The sequence below is a fragment of the Lygodium microphyllum genome, chromosome 3, assembly GCF_053477565.2.
Source record: "Lygodium microphyllum isolate KBCC chromosome 3, Lygodium_microphyllum_v1.1.10, whole genome shotgun sequence".
NCBI lineage: Eukaryota > Viridiplantae > Streptophyta > Polypodiopsida > Schizaeales > Lygodiaceae > Lygodium > Lygodium microphyllum.
The window spans coordinates 42,807,144-42,832,125 of NC_141137.1; the positions used below are offsets into that span (position 1 = coordinate 42,807,144).

At 40.4% G+C, this 24,982-nt stretch overlaps 1 pseudogene; it reads left to right on the plus strand.

Moving 5' to 3' along the window:
- Positions 1-20,619, plus strand: part of LOC148038270 (BTB/POZ domain-containing protein At2g04740-like) — a 58,153-nt pseudogene extending 37,534 nt beyond the window's left edge.
- Positions 20,620-24,982: the final 4,363 nt, after the last annotated feature.

The following is a 24,982-nucleotide window of genomic DNA, read 5'->3' on the forward strand; positions in this document are numbered from 1 at the left end:
TCTTCATAGAATATATACTAACTTTCTTTTTAAAAGTTGGAATTATCCTAAGCAATTAAAAGTATCAAAATGGTCATATCACAAAGTGATTTATGTAGTGGCACTTGGATTCTACTTACTAGTGAAAACAATTGCCGATCAGTGACACAAGAAGTGAGGCCTTCTCTTTTTACAAGTCTAAAGTGCTCACGCTGAAGCTGAAAAATGAAGGAAAAGAACTTGGAGCTACAAAGGACGATGATCCAAAGTTGCGGCGGGAGAGAAACAACAGTCCATGCTTATTCAGTGTTTGCTAATGTGTTTTTTGGTTAGAAACCTTAGGTTCAATAACCCTACTATGTGAGGGTTAAGGGTTTTAACTTTACTTGTCAAGGTCTCTTGTATGCCATGGAGAAACCAATCTATAGACACAGGTGATGAAATGCACACCCCCCTTTTTTTTTCCCTCTATTCCCTCCTTAAATTTAAGTTCAATATAGGAAATCAAGAGGGGTCTACCTCTAATGTATACGCTTAAGTTTCCCCTTCAAAAAACCCCCCTCTCTTACACTCACGTGATACCATACAACATCTATAGTGAACCCCTCAGGCCTCAGGTTATCATGCATATCCATTGTGTGGGCCACAGTTAGACTCCCAAAGGTCACAAACTAAGAAGAAGATGGTATATCAAGGACATGCCACTTTCTTGCCAGAGGGTCATGAACTGAGGAAAGGTTTTCTTAGATGACCTCCAGCACGAATGAATACCCAAATCTGGTATGGGTAAAAAATGGTCCACACGGAGTCACATTCAAATGGAATGCGACGGTTCTCATTTTTCTATGAGTTGCCATATTGGACCCACTTACAAATCAACTAGTTATTAGATCCCATACATATTTTCAAGAATGTGGGCAAGTTACTATGGGACCGCATCACAAGAAAGAGAGACACTGCAAGGGCACGAATGGATTTGAAGGAGGTAGGCAAGATGGAGGCGTTTTGGCCGCAGTCGAGTATTGAAGGTTGCTTGCAACTACCTTGCGCTCCTTGGGTTTTGTCCACTTAAAGAAGAGCACCTTGTGAAGAAAATTATCAAGTCTCTGACGGGTATGATGCATTCTCTCAGGTCCGCAATCTCTAAAGATAACCAATTATCAGGGCTAAAATCCCATGATTGGCATAAGATATGTCAGGTTTGTACTACGAATGGATTGTAAGTAGCCTACATATTTTGCTATTTGGAGTGTAGTCATTGTTCATAATGCTTCTTCATTTGTGGCAGTTTGTACTACCAACCATGATCATAGGATGTCTTACACCAGAAATACGCGGGGTGATTTACAAGTTATCAAATTTAGTACAATGGATCTCATAGAAGGATATCAAGACATCCTCTATTGAATCCGCAAGGCGGGGAGTAGTGCAGACGGTCTATTTCTTTGAGAAATACCTACCCACCAGTATGCTCACGATACAAACCCACCTTATGGTGCATCTTGTAGATGAATTGGAGATTGCTAGACGTGTCCATATACGATGGATGTTCTTCTTGGAGCGCTTCATGAAAACCCTGAAAGGCTTTATGGGACAATGAGCTCCGCCAAAAGGTAGCATGGGTTGAAGGTTGGTTGGTGTATGAGGTGTTAGTGCATATTTTAGAGTGGCTACCAACGGTGGATTCAAACAACAGTATGCACTATAGTTCAAGGTTTGGAAACCCAAGCATTGGGGTTGTTATTGTCTAAGAGGCTCAAGGCTTGGAGATTGAATGCTTGCAAAGGGTGTGGAGTTCAATTTCAAGAAAGAGGTATATTTCCCCCATTGTGCTCATTAATATACTCAAATCCATTTTAAAGGTTTTCATTGTGAAAGAAGAAGAAGGATTGCAATCATTGAGGGCTACTTTCAAGTGCAAATTAGTGGCATTTCTTAAAGGCTAAAGCCAAGGAAGGGGGTTTCTTGAACCCTTAGAGTAAGGGTGTTGGAACCCAAAATGGACCTAAAACTGGCTCTAGGGCTCTTGCCAGAGGGCTCTAGCCAACGGGCCTCCTACGCTCACCAAACCACCCTCACAAGCTAGGAGCATCTAGAGGCTACATACTGCTGTAAATAAATCATGTGTTTGTGTCAATTTATAGCCCAATGATATTGCCCCTTCCTAACACTGTAGAGGGAATATCCAAACATACAGGTGATGAACACCTTGATTCACATACACAAAGAGCTCCCCCCAACAGAATGTTGTAGCTCTTATGGCTTTCCTACACCCTGCGGATTGGCCCTAGGTTGTGCTATCTTACACATAAAACCACGAGTGTAGCAGAGTCCTCTCATAGTATAAACGTAACAATCCAGGAGTCTGTATATATTCCTCATTTAATCATTTTCCCAAGATATCATACTAGCCTACAACAAAGGGGAATCTTACACTCTAAACGTTGGTCATCACCTAGACATACAATTGCAATGCATCCAATAATTTTTCTTCTAATACCATATTTAGATTGCATATGCAAAGTGTATGGCACTCTGTGCTCAAACAACTTAACTAAAAACCAACCAACACATAAAGTGCACAAACAATCTTTTCATGATTTCTTTCTACTAGTGTTGTGTTGTGTTGCTAAGGAATAGCACACTAGCTAAACTCTGCTACTAATAAACCTCTTAAAACTTATTATAAACCATGGCCTATATGCTAACATATGCAAAGAAATCGTAAACTTAATCAAATATCTTTTCATTTCAGCCCCACACCCCTATCGTTTATATTTAGATTGCTTGTACAATGTAGGGACATTTCATGAAAATTTTTCATAAAAACAAGCCCTAAATATTCACTTTAATATATGAATAAAGGAAAACTGAGGCAAATCTTCATACTTTACCTTCATACATAATTATAACCATTCTCCCAAATTTTTGTATTTTTTAACATGTAAAAACTATTTTTCCTTAAATTTTCACTTCATTTGACTATTTTCCATGAAAATTTTCATTTATTTCAATATAAGTTATTTATTTTTCTAAGTTTTTTGATTTGTATAGCTTATGTGAAGTGTAATCTATCAGCATACTCATTTTCATGCCATGTGAACAACATTTGCTTCTCAAAATTAAAAAACAAGCCCATTTTTCATCAAAATCCCATGTTTTGAGTTTTACGATTTTATTATTTTTAATGTACGTGAAGAAAAATGAATAAATTTCTAAAAGTGCAAGCACTAGCAACATATTTCAATCTTTTACAACCATCTTTCCATCATATGCACAAAAGATTCATCATAAAAATTAAATAAGAGTCGCTTTCCCAAAAATTCGCATACATATGTCTCGTATTTTGAGAAAATGGAACTGCTCACACGAATCCAAATCATGCAATCTACATGCCATTATGCTCCCAAACCATCATTCATCATTGTTCCATTGAATTAACCATCCCTCTCGCTCTCGTACGTATGAATAAGGAAGAAAAAGGAGAGAGAAAGACTGAAATTGTATCTTTTTGTTTACTACATCATTTTACACGTAGTTTGAAGTGATAGAGTGACCAGAGAAGTGGTGGAAAAAAGAATAGATGTTGCAATGGAGGAGAAAGTGAATCATTTTTGTATGTTGCAATATGCCTCCATGGAGATATGGCTCGCTAGGTACGAGCAAGCCAAGAAAGATTGGGAAGAAGTGAAATCTAAATTGCGACGTAGTACACGCCATGGACCGATTCAATATCCCAAGGGCATGGAGGAGATACCTTGGTTTATGTCAACGCGATGGTTGCATGGAGCTTTGACCGCAGTGTCTCACCAAGAGGCGGAGGTCTTAACTAAGGAGTGGTAATTCTCGAGGGGATGTAGTCTAAAGATGATGACGCATTTAGGGTTTGTCTTATCTAGATTTTATATGTGACAACTAATTGGTCGTTTCAATGTATAATACAAAATATACAATGCGACATGGTCGCGCAGATGGCATTTCCACGTGGAGCGTATCAACAAAATACGCTCCACAACAAATTGTGGTATGATGGTAAAGTTTGAAAGAAAGCCGACAATGAGAAACGGATCCAAACACCATTATAGATGAGATAGAGTATTTTGGGAACTTGCAAAGTATTATCGTGGTGGATTACCATAGCTTTGACTCCATGATCCTATTCGATGTGCAGTGGTTAAAAGTGGTACTTGAAGGAGTTGGGGCAACAGTTTGACAAGGTCCATTTGGATTTCTCGAAATCGATTCCAGAAAAAGATGGACGGATTTGTACAGCACGTTTATGTTACGGGCCCATTGTGAACAAGTGCATGAACTCATATTTTTTTGAAATTTTATTACAACATGGTACATGTCACAAAAGCTAAATCTCTCTTGTACGTGATTTTAAACAAGTAATTTTCTATCCAAATCCCCAACAACCTCGATGGTCGTATGTTGTATCTTCAGCTCCCCGAAGTGCAGGAGTATATGATCAAAGCAATATTCCCATCGTAGATGAGGATAGTATGCAAATAGATGGGTTGATATTGCAAGAGGTGGAGGCCGCCGAAAGCTTGGAGCATGTAGAGGAGCTAGAATCAGGTAACAATGATGGAAATATAGGAGTCTGAGAATGAGGTCAACTCATCCTTTTATGGTGACATGTCTATCAACCTTCCAGTGTATGCAGAGTTGTGTCACGAGATTGACATGGGACTGTAGGATACTTCATACTTGGAGCATCCACCTACTAAATTCGTTGACAAATCACTTATAAGGGTACATAAGATATGTGTTTTAAGTAAGATCATTTTTTAAAGATTTATATTATCGTGCTTTGCTTGATTTATATTGATTATGTTAACATCAATTTTTATCTATATAGGTGACCTTTGTGGATATTTGGATCTGCATGATGAGTCTGTTACAACTATATATATCATCTCTCACTTGACTTGGGTCTCACCTATATATACTAACTCTACATCAATATGAATCATTCTTTGGGAGCATGTCTTGTGTATCTCTCTCTCTCTCTCAACATGGTATCAGAGCTATGGATGCGTAGCAACAACAAGGAAGATAAGTTGTTTCATTGTTTATACTTGATTGAATTCTTTGCACAAGTGATGATTTGATACATGAACTTGTTCAAATTAGAAGTATTAGTTAATTTTGTCTTTAAAAACCACTTGTCAATCGGAGTTCTGGATCAAAAGTTATGATAGTTCAGGATTCAAGACAGCAATTCTGCTCGAATCTGCGATTCTTTATTTAAAACTGTATTTCTAATTTTAGTTCCTTAATCCCCAATTACAGTTTATTAATCGCTCGTCTTCGTTAATGATGTTGATTACGACAAGCAAACATCTTGTTATTTTTAGCGATGTTTTATTATCGTTCACGTTCTTTGCTCAACCGAAATAGTACTTTTCTTATATGCGTCATCTCGTCTTGCACGTTACGCCTCTCTATTTCGGGCTTTCTTTTTAGTCACTCAATAATTTTCGTCGTTCTTACGTGCATATCCCTATTTTGATTGTCATGCGTCTCAACTACGCTCGTCTTGATCATGGTTTGCAGATTCTGCGATCTCATCTTATTTGTTTTCTCTCGACATAGAGGCATAGCCAATTGCGTAATTGTTAACGGATATCTATCTGGCCAACATTCAGTTCCCTTCTTCCAAGGACAAGGATTTCCTGGGTGGAAAGCAAAGATGATGCTAATTCTTGAAGGTGACGAATTATTCGATATTGTTTTGGGCGACCTGTCTTGTGATGAATAACAATTCTGTGATTACTGATGGTCCATTATTTGAACAATGGAAAATTGATCATACTGATTGGATTCGTCGTGACAAAGCAGCTCGTCGTTATATATTGTCTGCACTTCCTGACTCACTTATGTTGGATGTCTTTCATCTGGAAACCTCTCATGCTATTTGGGAGTATCTTATCTCAACGTTTGAGAAGAAATCGGTCACCGAAATTTTATATCTCCAAACTTGTTTGAAGAATCTTCAATATAAGGTTGGTACTTCTATGCACTCTCATATCAAGGCTTTTAAAGACATTATCAATCACCTTGGTGCTGCCGGCGCTCCTGTTGCTAAAAATCAGATTGTTACTCAACTTCTTCATACCATCAAAGATCCTTTATATGACAATATCATCACTATTTTGTCTAACAAGGATGATATCCACTTTGACAAAGCATGTATATCTCTTATTGAATATTCTAAACGTCATGAGCATCATTTGGAAAAATCCGATGCTGTTTTGGTCACTCGTGAATAAAGGGATTTTGATGCTGCTTTTGTTGCTCGCAAGCGTCCTGCTTCACGTTTTTAGCAGGGTGGGCACCCTAATCCAGGTAGTAAATCTTCTCGTCTTGCTTATCCTAACAAACATTATTCTTACTGTGATAAGAAAGGTCATGTGGCTTCTGATTGCTGGGCACGTCAATATGATGAGGAGCATGGAGTTACTACAAAGCAACCTCGCTCGTCCAAAAGTTTTCCTCCTTGTGATTATTGTGCACATACAGATCATCCATCTCATCGTTGTTATAAACGCAGATATGATGAAGAACGTTCTTGAGCTTATATTGTTCAACAAACTACAACTGATGATGATCATACTCATCAGGAGCTCAATTTCGTCCATTATGATATCTCTCCAGAAAAGGTACTTCATGAACTCATTGTTGATTCAGGTGCCACTAGAAACATGACATACCAATCGCAGTGGCTTCACAATTATCATTCTCTTCCTGTCAAGAAGTTTGTTTACCTTGCGGATGATACGACTTGTCAAGTCAAAGGAGTGGGTGAATTATATCTGGGGACTGTTTCATCCACTAGAATATTAAGAGGAGTTCTTCATGTTCCAGATTTGCAAAGAAATCTTCTTTCTGTTGCTCGTCTAGTTGATCTTGGTTTGTTTGTTGGCTTTGATCATAATCAATGTCGTATAGAGAAAGACGGGCATACTATAGCAGTGGCTCCTCGACATGGTAATCTATTTGAGCTATCATTGAATGATACAGTTGCAAATGTTGTTACTATCCCTGGAGATGCTGATTGCAAATTATGGCATCAACGATTTGCACACTCTGATTTTGCCAAAATTCTTGATCTTTATCGTCATGGTCTTGTGCAAGGTATGGATCTTAAATCTCATCCACGTATGGGAATATGTGAGTACTGTGCACTTGGAAAAAACCATCGTTCGCCTTTCCACACTTCTACTTCGTCACATTCCTATGCTCTCTTGGATTTGGTTCATACCGATATTTGCGGTCCTTTTCCTGCCTCAAAGTCTCAATATCGATATTTTATAACTTTCATTGATGATTTCTCACGGTACACACATGTCTATCTTCTTCGACATAAGTATGAGGCTTTACCTATATTTAAACAATACAAGATAAGTGTGGAGCTTCAAACTGGATTCTCTACAAAGACACTTCGCAATGACAATGGCGGTGAATATATATCCAAACTATTTGATGACTTCTGTAAGGATCAAGGTATTCATCATGAGTTTACAGTTCCTTATTCTCCTCAGCAAAATGGTGTTGCTGAGCGCAAAAATCGCACGATTCTTAATGCTATATGTTGCATGCTTATACACTCTGGTTTGTCTCGAAAGTTTTGGACTGAAGCACTTATAACAGCTGTTTTTATTCAAAATCATCTTCCAACGACTGCACCTGCTGGTAAAATTCCTATAACAATTTGGACAGGGAAGACACCTTCAGTCTCTCACTTTCGCACATTTGGCTGCATTGCTTATATTCATGTGCCCAAGGACACTCAACATAAGTTGGATCCTCCAGGTTTAAAGGTTATTTTTCTTGGTTATTCAGATCATTCCAAAGGTTACAAATTTTATGATCCTTCTTCTCAAAAGGTTATCATTAGTCGTGATGCTATATTTGATGAGAAGACTATGGGTGGCACATGGTCGTCAGATGTTTCAGATGATACACAGTCTTTGCTTAGTGCATTTCCTTACTTGCTTTGTGATTCTACTAATTCTGATGATCATAAACCTCCTTCACCTCCAAAGAAGATTGATGAAAATTTGGAGATCTATGTCGATCTTCCTATTGAGATAGAGCATGGATTATATTCTATTGAATATGATGTCTTTGATGATGCTATGTCTGTCCAAGAGGATCCAATATCGTATATGGAAGCTATCAATTCGTCTCAAAGGGATCAATGGCAAGAAGCTATGCAAGCTGAGTACGGTTCTTTAATCTCCAAAGGTACATGGATTCTTACTGAACTCCCCCCAAATCGTGTTCCTATCAAATGTAAATGGGTTTTTAAAACCAAGACCAAAGCTGATGGCTCGTTTGATAAGTTCAAAGCACGACTTGTTGCAAAAGGTTACTCACAGATTGCAGGAGTAGATTATCAAGAAACATTTTCTCCTGTTGTGTGCTCCACAACTGTTCGTATGATTTTGGCTTTTGCAACACTATTTGATCTAGAAATTCACCAAATGGATGTTAAAATGGCTTTTCTCAATGGAGATCTTGAAGAAGAAATCTATATGGAGCAACCTGAAGGTTTTATGATTGCAGGAAAGGAGCATCTTATATGCCAGCTTCATCGTGCATTATATGGATTGAAGCAAGCCTCTCGTGCTTGGTATATTAAGATTGATCAGTTCCTCACATCTAAAGAATTTGTTGCATGTTTTGCTGACCCAAATCTTTACATCAAAAGGGATGTCAAATATTTTATTATTCTTGCTCTATATGTTGATGATACTATTCTTGTGTCAAATAATATTGCTTTCTTGGATGCTATGAAGAAGCTTTTATCGACTGCATTTGAAATGGTGGATCTTGGTGAGATACATTCTTGTTTGGGTATTCAAGTTCAACGACACCGACAACAAGGCATTCTTCTTCTTCGCCAGACAAAGTTTATTAATGATATTGTTAAGAATTTTGGATTGACAAATGGACACTCTGCCAACACTCCCATTATTTCAAGCTCTACCAAGGGTACATCTACAACACGCGATGAAGAATCAGCCATTCATCAACCTTTTGCTAATCTTGTTGGTTGTCTTCAATTTATTGGTTTAAACACAAGACCAGATATTTTATTTGCAGCTAACTTTTTGGGACAATATCTTTCTTCCCCTTCCACTATTCATTGGAGTGCTGCAAAACGTATTCTTAAGTACCTCAAGGGTACTAAGGAATTTGGTCTTATTTATCATCGTCGAGAGGATTCTTCTTTATCTTCTTCAACTTCTCTTGACCTTATTGGATATACAGATGCTGATTGGGCAAGTTCACACTTATCCATGCGATCTACAAGTGGGAATTGTTTCTTTGTAAATGGATGTTTGGTTTCTTGGTCCAGCAAGAAACAACGATGTGTTGCGGTTTCTACAACTAAAGTCGAATATGTTGCTACATCATTAGCAGCTCACGAGCTAGTTTGGCTTCGACAACTACTTGCAGATTTGGGACATCCTTCATCATCTAGTACGCCTCTTCGATGCGATAACCAAAGTGCTATTAGTCTTACCAAAGACTATATACAACATAGTAAATCAAAGCATATTGCTATTCATTATCATTATGTTCGACATGAAGTCAAGAAAGGTTCCATTATGGTGGAGCATTGTCCCAGTGATCAAATGGTTGCAGACATCTTCACAAAAGCTCTTAGTGAAGCTCGCTTTAGCTCATTAAGACATGCACTTGGTATTGTTCCAAGTTCTTGTCTCACTGATTGAGGCATGTATCATTGTATTCAAGAAAACTTTATAGTAAATTATTTTTGTATCGTAGGTATGTGTAGGGGCTCGCGTTTTATATATACCACTAGGTCATCCTTTCCTTTAGCATGTCAAAATTCAAGATTCATAGATTTTATATATGCAATCCACTACAACATGGCAATGTTAGGAGTAGAACAACTTACAATCATCCCAAGAAGAGGGAAATAGTCTATCTCCACATTTTCTATTGCTCCAATAAAATACTCATTGTGGCATTTAAGATTTGTAACCACTCCCCACAAATCTCTCCTAATTTGTGGATATATTCTTTGTCTCTAACTCAATACATTTTCCCCAAATCTGATTGCATAGTTATTTCTCTCATCATAATCCTTTTCACCAACAGTAGCCGACCTAATGCCTATAGGGCTTATATCAAAATGATAATGGTTCTTTCACTTGCATAGTAGGTCTAGTCCTAAATAGTTTCTTCAATTTTCTCGTAGCCTTCATGTATATCCCATTCTGCTAGAATTTTTACTGTTTTCTTCATAACTGATAGGAGCATCTATAATATGTGAAAATGAGGTGTCTAGATAAGACAAAACATATAGGCTCCTAGAAATCTCCTCACTTCTAAAACCTGATAAGATAACACATACAAGCTCCTAGAAATCTCCTCACTTGCGGCTAAAGGCTAGGTGCATTATGCATCCTAGCTCTTCTTCTCTACCTCCTGACAAGCATAGAAGGATAATATCTTTAATATCCTACCATTCAACTTTTAATCCCTATTTAGTACTTTCATTTTCTAGGATCTCTTCAAGGCTAAATTGAAATGAAAGATTGGTTGATTGCAAAAATATTTATATCTTTTTAGATTCGAAAGCCTGCTACTCTCTATTATCCAACTAGTCATACCTACACTTAAACTTGCGCAAAAGCTCTATATCTTTATTTCACAACCCACTTCATGAATGTTCTACAAGTAACCATGCATGCATATTTTATGAAGTCCTCTTCCTTTAGAGATTTCTTAAATTGGTACCATGCAATCCCTTTTTCATAAATCTCATTTATATGCCGCTTCCACTCACGGACTCCAAGTCGCATAAATACAAACTTATCTTGTGAGCAAGGATACAAAAGAAATTGAGCTTTTTGTATATACCTTTATGTAATTGGAAACATTTCAACCATCAAACAATTTAACATGGTTCTCAATAGTCTATAGTACCTTAGTCACGATGGACTCATGCTTTAGAAAAGACGATTGCATCTAATCTTGCACTAGAATGACTATGTAGGCTAAAACAAGATACTGCCATAGTTGAGAGCTATACAACTCAATTTAAACTCTTGAAAGAATGAATGTCCCAACATGCCCAACCCAATGGAAAAATGTTGCATTCTTTATATGCACAAAGCTTGAATAAGGAGACCTAGAAAGCGTTAGCTATAGAAGACCTATCGGGTCATGATCTAGATTATTTTTACCAATGTGTACTTCATAGTGAGATGTTCTTAGCCAAAGACAAGAGTGAAAAAGGGAGAAAATTGGCCAAATCCATTGACAAAACCTGTCAAATGGAACCTAGTGACTCTGCTCCTAATCTCTCTCCTCTTTTCCCACTTACATGTATATTGGGCCTCATTAAGTATCTCCTATCTGATCAGTTCAATCAATTCATATTGGTATTTTAATTTCTACCTTCAAAGCCACATGACAACATCGATATATTTAGCATTAAGTTTTTCCATGTGTATCAAAATAGATATTTGATAACTTGTCAAACCTATTTTTAAACACATGTTTAATGCACAGAGATTCAAGCTTTTACCAATGCTCATTTTGATGGTAGCACGTGACATTTGAAAAAAATTCACATGTATTTCTTATCTTAGATATCATTGGTGTTTCCTTCATTCCTTTTAGTGATGTAGATAGTTAATTATAAGAGGTTCTCGTCCCTTATCCCCGCCCCTGTGTGTGTGTGTATGTGTGCACATGCTCTAGCTCATCTAGTTACACATTGAAGAAAGTATTATTTATTAGAGTGAGTAAGTTGCTACTCTCTTTCACCAAAGATTAATCCATTTTCCACACACTTGACCTTTGTATGAGATGGGTAACCTAGACTTCGATTTTGGTTTCATGCATGCTTTACTTGAGATTTCCCTCTCTATGGATTGACTCTATAGTGTATAATTACTACTAGTAGTTTTTCTAATGCTTCTCTAAACATGAGCTTCAAGACGGAAATTTGTATCCTCCTCTTTAAAGAATCTACTTCGCATATTAATTTATAGGTTATGTTGTCCTAGTATTATGCTACAATGATCTATATATTGATTAGTAGAATAGCACACATTCTAATGCACTTTGTAATGATTCCTCAAAAATCTTGTATGAATGTATTACTCCCCGCCGTAAACCATGTATTACTCTCTCAGTGTTCTTTTGTTTCTAAGTTTCTCTTCTCTTTCAATTTTTTCTGTACTCACTATATTACTTCCCACCGTAAACCCTATTGTCTCTCTACAAGGTCACTTATTTTGACATGGTATCAAGCATACTTGTTATTTTTGACATCGTAAAACTAACGGATCCTCAAAATGCAACAAGAGAGCCTCCAGATGTTGTGCAGCTGCAAACATAACAGTGTTGTGTAGTGCTTGGTTAGTGTCAAATAGGCAAAGGAGAAATAAAAATACAAATGCAACAAGCTGATAATGACATGCCAAGCTAACGATAGCAAAAATTCAGGTATGATGATGCGGCAGTTCGTACAACAACCATAGATCACAAACACACTAGTCCAGGAAGTCACCAGTTGTACACAATGTGGTTGATCAACAAACCCAACATAGACTGCATGATGGAGGGTGGAAGCAAGTGCCTAATGGATGTAGACAACAATGGCTGCTTCAATGAGATGTCCTCTGAAAGCAAGATGTTTGCAAAGCTAGAGGACCTCAAACTAAAAAAGTGAGATTGGGCTGAATGGAGGGAAGCACGCCTATTTACAGAAAGTTTCGGAACCTCGTAGCACACAGTTTTAAAACTCTCTTGAACCATGTATCATTTTAGGGTTTTGATTAATTAAGTATTTTTGGGACTGTTTAAGAGACTAATTCAACATATAATGCTTATTTTAGCTTAATACCCTCTCTCAGGTCTAAAAACTAAGTTAGAAAGAAAGACCAACCCAAAGGTTTGAGTGTTTTTAGTTTTTATGTGTTTTTGCCTGAAGGCATCCCACCCCAAAGTTATGCCACACAGGTACTTGGTGGTATTTGGTGCCAGTTGTTGGCCTAGGTCATTCATTTGGCCATAAGTGTCAGTTAATGACACTAGAGAAGTGGCGTTTAATGGTACCTAATGCTAATTTGATGGTTGAAGATGGCACAGACACTTGGAAATGGAAGTTGCCTAGCCAATGAGATCAACAGAGGCTGAGAGATTTAAGACTCCTCTACTATAAACCCTAATATGTAGCAAAAATTAGGGTTTAGCAATAGCCTCAGAAAGCGTGCTAGAAATTGAAAGCTCCAAGACTTGGATTCAACAAAGCTGAACCTGTTTTTAGTCAAATTCAAATGGAGGGACCAACAAATCAATGAATTTGGGGCATTTTCCATCTCCATCAAAGAGGGCAAAGGCTAATTAACAACCCAAATGAAGGGGCAAATTAGATTGAAGACTTGCTGGTCATTTTGGACAGTAAGGGGAGAGGGAATACTGAAAGGGGATTGGGAAATTCCATTGTACATCAACTTCTTCTTGAATTATGTTAAATAAATACCAAAAGGGATGCAATTTTTGGGGCCAACAAGATGTCCATTATCAAGATTGTAAGTTAATCTGCATTTCTTAGTTTCGTAATAAATGTCACTGCTATAAATAAGTTGTAATTAGGAAATTACCACTCGTCCACAAAAGAAAGGCTGGTTTTAGGACACTAATTGAGGATATATACCAAAGTGTTAATAGCCTCGACCCAATGGCACTCAAGGAGCTTTACTACAAATAGCATTGAGCATGCCACGTTCATGATAATTCGGTTCCTATGCTCTACAACTCCATTCTGTGAAGAGGAGTTAGTAGAGATACACTAGCATTGGATATCGTGCTCCTACAAAAACTTTGAAAACTTGTAGGAGCTTAATTTGCCCCAACTATCACTCCTCATGCATCCTACATGATGACCAATCTGATTATACACCAGCAACACCCAAGCTAAGAAAGTACACCCACATATAACAAGAATGATTATCCACAATCAAAAAGAAATACAATGCACTCTTCAAGGCCACAGTGGATGCCAACCCACAAAGATCAACATGAATCAATCTAAGAGATGCCTCAACTCTATGTGGACTTCGGATTATTTCTAGGTATTCTAGGTACATATTGGATAACTGGTAGTTTTGAGATCCATGAATTGTGTGACTGATTCAATATCTTAACAAACAATGGCCAAATGAGTTCCCCTGTTGAGGAAATGGGATATAGTGTTACTTCCCAAGTTGACAAGCTTTACAGACATCTCACAATAGCTTCAAATGGGGAAGGCTATCAACCAACTATCAACACAACAACTCATAAAGAAAGTCGAATCTAGGATGTCCCAAGCAAAAATGCCAAAGACGCTCAATGCTCATAGGCTCTCATGTAGTATCTAAAGCTTGGAGCTAGTGGAACTTAGAGCCCTCGGCTATCCACTCGGAAAGAAACTATCTCATGTGGTACAAGCCACTGGGCTATGCCTCACCACGAGCAATCACTACCCCGGTCTAATAGTCAAGGACCTCAACTATAGTCACCATAAAGAAGACTGTTCGACCTAACGGACAAAGCTACTAAAGAGATAATAAGTTCACCCTAGTTGAGAAACATGGTATATATCATTCAACATAGAGCAATCTTGGCTTTGGTCAATGGGGGTAGAACCGAGGCAACCATGAGCTTGAATCATGACCGAGGAGTTATTCCCAACTAGGACATTCTCAGCTACCAAGGCTTAAGAAATAAAAATATCCATGATAAGGGTCATATAATGGGTAGCTCCATTGTCCACAATCCAAGGAGTAGTTGATGTACTCAGCTATGACAAATGTGCCTCTATTGTCACCTCATCAGGAGGCGACTCCTTGATGTGGATAAGACTTGCATCCTGAAATATCCCAATAGAAACAATGTGGACCTTTGCAAAATACTAGTCAGGAAATTTATTTTAAAAAGAAACACAATCCTAGAGAGTTATTGTGTGCCATATGTAAAACCCTAGTTTGGGTGTCCCAAACTTCTTATAAATTGGCATGTAGGCCACCACTATCCCTAATCTCATTTTTGTAGATTTTAGGTCTTTTAGCTTGCTTCCCACTGCTTGAATGTGAAGGACATTGGAATCCAAGCTGGCCATTGTTGTCTACAATACTGGGCTCCTAAGTCCTCGGATGATTAGGTCACATTGTTAATAAACAAGTTGCTGAGGAAATGCTTTCATTTTGTAAAGCACGTGATCTCATAGCCCATTATGTCCACTTTCAATGAGTTTGAGTGTCAGCTACTCTGTTACGCTTGGCTGTTTGATTAGTTTCATAGTTTGACCTCTACAGATGCAGCTCTTGTTGCCTCTTCTCAGAAGGGGTAGCAAGGGACAGGTTTTAAAAAAAAAACTCAAAGTCAAAATTAAAATCAATCTAATGAGATCCAAGGAAACTTCCAATCATCTCTAAAATCAGAGTAGCAGAATGAGAAAATTTGGTATTGTCAACATTGTCAAAAGGTTGACCACTTTGACAAGTGTTGATCAAAGGCAAGAGGCATAACACCAAATGCTAAGACTCAGACTCTTGCCCCTCAGTTGAGCAACTCCCAATAGGGGAGGAAGATACTCGCAACCTTCAGTAGGGTTAGCGGCAAGGCTAAACCCATACTGCTACTAGTCAACCCATCATAGTTGAAAATAGGTTTGCTTCATTAATTAAGCATGTTTTGGGACTGTTTAATTCAAGCTAAAGTATTTTTAGGTCAACAATCCGCCTATGCAAGACTTGGTAGGACCTTGGGAAATTGACGAGCACCCTTGGTCCAATACCTTGGCCTCTCTCAAATGATCACTTGGGCTCCCTTGGTAAGATAACCATCACGTAGGTCATTGGGCAGCCATCTCGCACCCTTTGCCCAATGCACTGGCTAGTTTAGGGTGGGATGCCTTGGGGTAAAAGAAATAAACCAAAAGGGCTTATTTCTCATAGCTCAGTTCTAGGTCTAAGAGGTGAGGCTCGCCACCTCTCAGATCATGGAGGACATGTAGCATTCAGAACGTCTCTTGATCCATCTTCATCATCTCGGCCAGGTCCAATGTCAGGTTTGTACAATTCTTTTTTGTTGCATGAATCAAAACCCTTGCCTATTTCTTCTTTTGAGGTATAGGATTCAGATGGCTTTGCATATGTGAAGTTCAATAGAGGGGGCTCATGAAGCAGATGGAATTCAGGTACATCTATAGCTTCTATTTCATTTAAGCATATCACACACACTTCTCACTTCCCTCCCATCCTGCCCTCTTCTATATCATACCTTGATTACCTCTCCTCATCTTTCCAAAACCTTAGATTACACTCCACATCTGCATCACACACCCTAGGGGTTGGATCTTCCATCTCCACTCCTAGCACCTTTTCCTTCTCCACCCCATTCTCTACCTCTTTGCACCATGGTACTTCGTTAGGGGGAATGCCACCCTTTAACACGATGCCTCTCACCCTTTAGCAAAGGAGAACACCTATAACTCCTGGGTCAACTATGATGGGAATCCCCCCCTCACTATCCCGAGCTTCACATCTCACATGACCACTCAAACATAGGGGTTTCCATCCTCTACTTATGGTGCGTCTTCACACTCTCCTTGGGTTACACCTATGTAGGGATTCCCATCTTCTGCTCCCCGTGTTCCCACCCCATCTCCTTGGCTGTAATGTGCCCACCCCTGAAATTGTGGGACACGTCTTAGCAGCCCATCGATCTAGAACATGCCGCCTGACACTCCCAAGGAATGACACGGGATTTGGCAACTACGGTCTCTTGAGTTTGCCGTGCAATGGAACTTATCTGGTCGTTCCCACTAGGATCGACCTAAATTTCGGGTTCCTAATAGTCGAGTCTTCCTAATAACCTTCTAGCGTCGATCTACAGCTGCTCCACTTTGCGTAGATACAACTGGACCCAAGCAGTACACTTGGTTCAAAGAGAATGGGAAACGAGAGGGATACATCGCTCGACCTCTCTGCCCATAGGGCATAGTCCCATTCTGGTTCCGTAAAACGGTATGAATCAGGATTCTAACCAACATTTTCTAAGGCCATTGCCCGTCCTTCCCTGACATTACTCGTTAACATTTTCTTTTAAGGAAAGATCTTGGCTAACTGAGCCCACCCTTCCGTAGGATAGACCCATTGGTCACATCCACCATGCTTCCCTCGGGGGTTGTTTTAGTTATCTAATTACCTACTACATTATGTTTGACACATAAAAACAGATTCATTAATTAACCCTGATAATCATAGGTTCCTTTACGTAATTTAGGGCACTGACATGAAAACAAGATAAAACAAGATCAAACACTTCCTTAACTTATCTTCAGATTAATGTTTATCTCCTACCCATAAAGGAGAATTAAGTATTCCTTTCTGCCTTTGCAGAAAAATCCTTCCGTCTCCCGGCAATAAAACCGGAAGGTTTATCCTCCCAAGATTCCGCCTTGTAACTAGTATCAAGGCCTCGAGATCCCATCTTGAGTCACGTAGAACACTTGTGTAGGTCTCGGAGGCATTGGGATTTATGGCTAGAGCTCCCACTGGCACCCAAGCGTCCTTCTACTCCAAGTAATTTCCACGGAGAGACCTCTTGTGGTGGGTTCGGTCCACATTCTGGGAAACACAATATTAGTGAGTTTGGGAATCTCCCAATTCCCATTTTTTGAATACTGAAAAGGTGGCACCTAGATAACATGCCCATAAGTTTCTCAAAACCATATGATGTGACCTATCTTTGGAAAGCGCTTGAACAATGGAATCTATTGAGCTACAAAGCGCTCAATTTGGAGTTATAGCATTCAAGTTATGAAAAATCCAAAGATTTGACCATGCGTCCCAAACTTATGGGAAATTCCTATATTCCCCAATATGGTGTTGGGAGCGGATTCATAAACCCCTTGGTTAGGGTTTGGCAGCTCGCGGGGGGATAGCTGGCGCCATCCTTCCTTAATTTTTCCTTTAGGGAATCAATCACAGTTGAAGCACCCAGCTTACAAACAATTACTAAGGAAAAACATCCCTTTCATTTCCAATCAAGAAAATATCATTTTCTATATCAAGCAATCACTTTGCTTATAAACCACTTGTCCTTAGTAGGATCTCCTCTTACCAAGGCAACCAGCCAAATTCAGTTAGAAATATCCTTTTCAAGACAACCAAGCATAAGCATTGATCAACATTCCATTTGGAGTCAGGTTACTATCCTAGCTTAAACTAGGAGGGTATCCACTTCTAATAATCCAAGACAAGATCATTAAGAACGACTCACAACACTTGTGTTTACTTCTTTTGAATCTCTCTTTCCCCTGGGTTTTATTCTAGGGCTCCAAGTTGTGAACCCTGGATTCTTTGCACGTCTTTTAACATACTTGGTAATCTTCAAAACACAATATATTGCAAGACTTTGTCATACATTCTTTCCATCCTCTCTTAGTGCGATGCTATGCAGAATTTCCTAATCAAACTTATATCGCATGCACATGGTGCGTTTAATATATTAGTATAGCCTAAATAATCTTTAACTCTCTTCATATCTGGCAATAAGTACTTGTTGCTAAAGTGCAGGGTCTTGAGTATATAAGAGTTTAAACTCAAATCGCTTATCACCTCTATGATCTAACATAGGTAAAAGATAACCATATAATGCATAATAATCTTTCCTTGTAAGCGATCCATGAAAGTTTAAGAACCTAATAGTGCCCTAATTGCAAATTTTCCCTAATATTTCATGTGGTCCCCAAGCATAAACATTGGCTATCATATGATAAGACAACCTATTTGAGCAAGATTAAGACCTATCTTCCGCGTGGAATGCAAGATAGATGAAAAGTTCTCTATGCTTCTAAGCGGTTGCATCCTATGAATGGAAACTAACATTTTATGTATTTATTTTAATCACGGAAGTAAACAATGAATTATAGTTAACAAATCATGCACTAAACTAAGTGAAAGTCTATCATTTTATGTGACATATTATGAAACCCTTATCATTTCATGTGGTGGAATGAAATCAATAGTTCTTCTCTAAGCCAAGGAGAACCTGGTTCCGTAAGACGGGGTCTGGAGTTGCACCAATTCGCATGTTGGCTATACCCGGTGCTCCATTAACGGCCGCAATTGCAACAGCTCCAACTGCACCATGAATTCCATCTGTACTTGTCCCTTGAGCAACTAGGGTAGCTCCTGCGGTCTTCACTCCTTCTTTGTGCTTGGGGGCCATGGTAGGTAGCTAGCCAAAAACTCTCACTCTTCTTCCCTTCTCTTCCTTCTCTTCTCCTTCTCCTCTCTCTTCTCTCTCACCCTTCTTCTTCTCCTCCTCTCCTTCTCATTCTCTCACTCTTATTCCCTTCTCTTTCTCCTCTTCTCCTCCTCTTCCACTATTGTTTGTTGTTGCATTGTGCTTCCCTTTTGGCTCACAAAAATGCGACTTTAAGCAAGGCTGGCAATAGGCAAGCTAGTAATAATGACAATCATAGCAAGCAAGGGAAAAAGGAATGAAAAGGAGTATCATGAAGAAGGGAAAGTACATGGAACACCGATGGGCTTTACGAGAGGATCTAAGAATCAGGCCTCATTTTCTGAGCCACTATATAATCCGACTGCGTACACTGCACACAGGCCTGCAATTATCGATGGTGCGAATGTGGAGCGCGGTGCCAACCTCCAAGGAGGGAGGCAATACTTGCCAGTACAGCCATGTCTGGAGCTCAAGCATTGCCCTCGTGCTAGTCTGGCAAAGCGACTGTTGATGATCGGAGGCCTTTGGTACAGCAGCTTTTGATACCCCCAATCGACAGCCAGCCCCAGCCGTGTCGCGTCCCCATCGTCGATGAGGACCTCGACAACCTCTATTACGCTGATGAGCCGGAGGAGCCTCCTCTTCCTAGGAAGGAAGTGCCTTCTGGAGACATTTATGAGGCTGCCAGAGCCGGCGACGTCGAAAGACTCCATGTATTGCTTGAGCAGGGTGTGAATGTCAATGTAAGAGATGCTTGGGACTCGGTTGCCTTGTATTATGCCTGCCTTGCGGGCCATTTAGATGCTGCCCGCATGCTCATGGAGAGCGGCGCCATCTGTAGTGAAAATACTTTCGATGGCAATCGATGCCATTATGCTGCTTTGAACTTGAGTGTCCGTAAGCTGCTTAAAGCCTTTGAAGCCAGGCCGCCTCCCCTGGAGCCCTTGCCAAAGTCTCTGCGGGAGCTTTTCCTTAGTTCTGTATCAAACTTCAGATGCCTTGAGGGCTTGTCAACTAAGGCCAGGGATGAAGGAGGTGGCAATGATCAGGTCATATTAGCATAATGCACCTTTTGGTGACACTTTTAGTGATTTTGATCCAGATATCACATTCTATGTTGAAGGCCAACCTATTGAGGCACACCGAGCTATCCTGTTGGCTCGATCGCCCTACTTCAAACAAAAGTTTGAGAATGAGTGGAAATATAAAAAGGAAGTATGCTTCTCCAGCAAAAGGCTGACACATTCTACACTTCTTAGCTTGATTCAGTTTTTCTACACACTCAAGGGCAGAGCAATCTCGGAGTGTGACATCCATCGGAGACGGATCCCAAGTCTGTGACCGCCAATCGGAGTATGAAGAGAGAGGAAACTGCAAAACACTGACATCAAGGGTTGTGAGAGACAAAGGCGACAGTTGTAGAGGGGTGAGATGACACCAGGCGGCTCCAGAAGGACACAAACGTAGGCTGTAGGATGTCACATGATGTTGAAGATGCTCGCGATGGCAGCTGGAGGCCAAATGCAGCCTAGGAGATGGCACCAAATAGTGAGCGACAGCTTGAAGAAGGCACCAGGGCACTGCAAGGCTTAAGGGAGAGGTAGCAACAATCGTGAAGACTGAATAGCCACATGGAGGTAGACTGATGGCTGCAATCTGCACTGGAGAGTGTGAAACCTGCACATACAGAATGAGGCTGAATGGGGGCAGCTTGTCTATTTATAGATGTGGAAGGGTGCCCCAAAAATTAGGGTTTTCGGGAGGCCACTGAAACTCTCTTGGATCGCTCCCCTTTTTATGATTTTTCATTAATTAAGTGTGTTTTGGGGCTGTTTAAGAATGCTTATCAACTGAAAAGCGTGTTTTAGCTCAACACCCCCTCTCAGGCCCAAAATTGAGCCGAAAGGTTAGGCTAGCCCACTGTGATGTTTACTTACCCCAAGGTGTCCCACCCCAAAGGAGTCAGGACATCAGACAAAGGGTGCACGTTGGCTGCCTAGTGGCCTACCAAGACTACAAAGGCAATGGTTATCTTACCAAGGGAATCCAAGTAGTCACCCCAGAGAGGACAGGGTATCGGACAAAGGGTGCGCGTTGACTGCCCAGTAGCCTAGTAAGGCCTACAAAGGAAAATGGAACCACATTGAACTTTTTTTTTGGGTAAATAAGTGAGCTAAATGTTGTGAGATGATGCAGTTGATTGAGAAATAGTGACCCAAAAGACGGGAGTAGGGAGGGTACACCCAACACATCACAAAACAGAACAAGCTAATCCATCCACTTAGGGTGTCGATGACGAGGGAAAATAGGTGATTAGATATCCATGTGATGAAGGAGGATGGTGATGTGGTAACAACAGCCGCTAGTGGAAACAACTTAGGATCTGCTCAAGTGGCGCTTTGCACAATGAGATGCAAAGTATGCCACATGCTGAAGAATACTCATGCAACAGGTGCCACTTAGGTAGTGTTCCTCATGGGAAAATTGTTCACTTGCCCAAGCATCCCAGTACAAAGATGATGAAATCATGCAATGCAAAGGGTAAGATACAACAGGGGGGACGAAGCCGATGTCGAAAACAAACTGTTGAAGCTTGTAGAATACCAAGAAGGGTAGGAACCCCCTCTCAACCTGGATGTATAGTGTAGGGTATTCGAAAGGGCCTAGAGATATGCTAGTTTAAGAAAGTGGTCACCATCATGTATACTTCCAGTAGCTAGGCTTTGCCAAGGGAACACCTGACAAGGTGGGGAAGAAGATGAGATAGATACATGAAGTGCAATGGTATCGGAACCTGCAAACCAATCAGCCAGTCCCTCAGGGGTAGTGAAAGAGATGGGTTGCTAAGGTTATACTCCAGCTGAGAGCGGAATTTAGGTGACTGGAAGTGCTTAAAAATAGCTAAAAATTATGAATATCAAGGGAAAAATATTCAATGTCAAAGGCGGCGGCTCGATCTAGGACGATTTTAAGCATAAGCAGTCGACGAGCGCCCAAGTGATACCTCCAGATTTTTAGTAATTTTTCTGTCAGTCAGGACAGGATGTGGGAGCTGCAGGCCTGTTCGGGATGCCGAGGCGGAAGCCCAGAAATTTACAGCACGTCAATCGGAGCTCGTACGCGGAAGGTGGCCCGAAACCGACCGGGGTGCCCAAAAGGGGGGCCAAATTTGAAATTTGAAAGGGTGTGATTAGTGGGGGGTGCCCTTTGGGCCCTCCACCCCCCTAATTTTTTCGTGGGGGGGAAGGTAGTGCCGTGCAGGCAGCCGCGCGCAAAAAACGCGCCGACAAGCAAGCTATGGAGTGCATTATGCTAGGCTTCTACACTTATCATACGCTCCATGTCACTTCAATCCGCGCACGGAATGGTGGCCTGTAGAGGGAGAGAGAAAATCAGTCTTTCTCTCTCCTCCCTCTCTCTCTTCTAAGGGGGAATTCATGTGGGAAGAAGAAGGAAGAAGAAAGAATGATGGAGGCTTGTCCGGTATGGATCGGATTGCTCCACGGGCTGGAAATGGTGATTGGTGATTGTGCTGGACATGAAGTGCTGCTGATTTCCAAATCTACAGCCATGGACATGAAACCCGAAACACGCAAATAAGCGGTAATTTAAAATTTTCAAAAGAAATTTGAGCTTTTATGGCTTTTGATTGATGAAAAGTTGTTCATGTGGGATAAAAACTGTTCATGTTACTGTTTTCCATGAGTTCTTGCTGGTCATAATAAAAAAATCAGAAAAATATGCATTTTATGGTTCAAAATAATATGCTAAAACACGTAAAACATGAAAAAACAAGGGAAAATGAGGGTTTTTTGGCATAAAAATGGGGAAGTAAATAGGAACATCAACTAAACTTTCATTTTTCTGCAAGAAGGAACTAAGGGCCACAGCCCATAACCTGTTTTGAATTTTCAGTAATTAAATAATGCAGAAAAATAGGGAAAAATACAAGAAAATGGTGGAAAAACCCTAAAAAATAGGAGAAAAATACATTTTGGGTTCTGAAAAATAAGGATAAATAAGAGCAATGTTTGTGGATGTTTGTGGGGACTGAAGCATGAGGATTTTCCTCAGTTCAACCCCACCTTCTTGTTCTAGTGTGTGTTTTCCCGCTTTTTATACATAAAATGGTGTCAAAATACCCTATAAATCCATCCAACGACGCAATATTTAAACGGGGAAGGGTAGAGAAGTTGAAATATGTCTAAATGCCGTGTGAAATGATGGGAAAGTTACTGATTTCTATGCATAGCATTTAGGACGGATGATTATTAAAATTAAGAGCTTAGTAGCACGGGGATCACCTCGGTGCTAAGCCCATGCAACGAAGCACGAACGGTAGTTGGAAACCATTAAAAGAATGTTTTTGCACTTGTGCACAATACTGTTTTGCTAAATGTTTGAGCACTAGGCATCCACCAAATGCATAGAGCATGAAAAGAATTTAAAAATATCGGTGATCAGCTCCTGGACATACATTGCAATTGGTTTATTAGAACATGACCTACGTTGAGAGGCAGTGAGGCACCCATGCTGTAGGTAAAGGCGGATCCTAAAGGGGAAATCAAGTAAGGACAATGGTACATTCCTGGACACGTTTATTTGGTACCTTGAGCGACTTTTGTGCGATGTGTCTATTTGTTGAGCGACACATCGAGGGGCCAATCCCCAAGGTGTAGGAGAGTCGCAGAGGGTTGACGGCATTTTGCCGTAGGAGGAACCCCATGTGTATGTGATTCGAGCCTTTTGGCTATGTGAAAGGGACTCCCTCTGAGGAGTAATATTGGGTTAGGATCAGTTGGACTACAACGTATTACAAACGCAATGTTTAGGAAGGCAGAGATTTTGATAGACGCTCCTGGCCGCGAGGCTGAGGGGTTGTCTTGTGCATAGTGACGAGGCCCGGCTAGTGCATGAGCCAGTGCCGGCCCGTTTTTAGGTCCATCACCAGCCACAGGTCCAACAACAACGGGTGTTGAAGGAGCAGATGAAGCAAGAGCATAAGACATAGCCCCTTTGGACTATGCAATTGCAGTGGTCTGGTGAGGCTTTTTAGGTGGAAGAACTTGGGCCCTGGAGTGACACTCCTCATCCACATGGCATGCTCTCTGGTAATGTGTGCAAAACCAGTTTTTCTTTGAGAGTTGCTGCCAGATAGGTCTAGATTCTTTTGTTCCATCTGAGGAAGAGGAGTCACCCTTTGATTGGCTTGCCTTTGCTTGCCTTTGATTGGCTTGCCTTTGCATCTTGCGAGTTCTTGCCACTTGTGGTTTTCCCTCTCGAAGAAGAGGCAACCAACCCCCTCTGCTCTGAATAAGGCTATGATGAGGATTTCTTGTGGACTTGGTCATGCAGCCTTGGGTAACGCAAAAACTAGCACTCAAACTCGTAGAAGATTGGCAATTGAGGTTGGGAGATGATGTGTTGAATGAAATGGAAGTACTTTTCAGGCAACATATTCAAGAAGAATGTAACCTAATCGTCATTTGACTTTGGAGAGCCAGTAGTGGCGAACTTGGCAAGTAAGTGCCTATATTCAACCAGCTTGACTTTCTGATCATCCCCTTCCTTAATAGAGAACTCTTGAAGCTCAAAGTCAAGATTGATGCGCTGAGGATAATCTTAAGCCGCATAACGGTCGAGAAGTTGACTCCAATGCTCTGAGGCAAGCGGGAAGTGCTGTAATTGAGAGTGAAACTTAGGA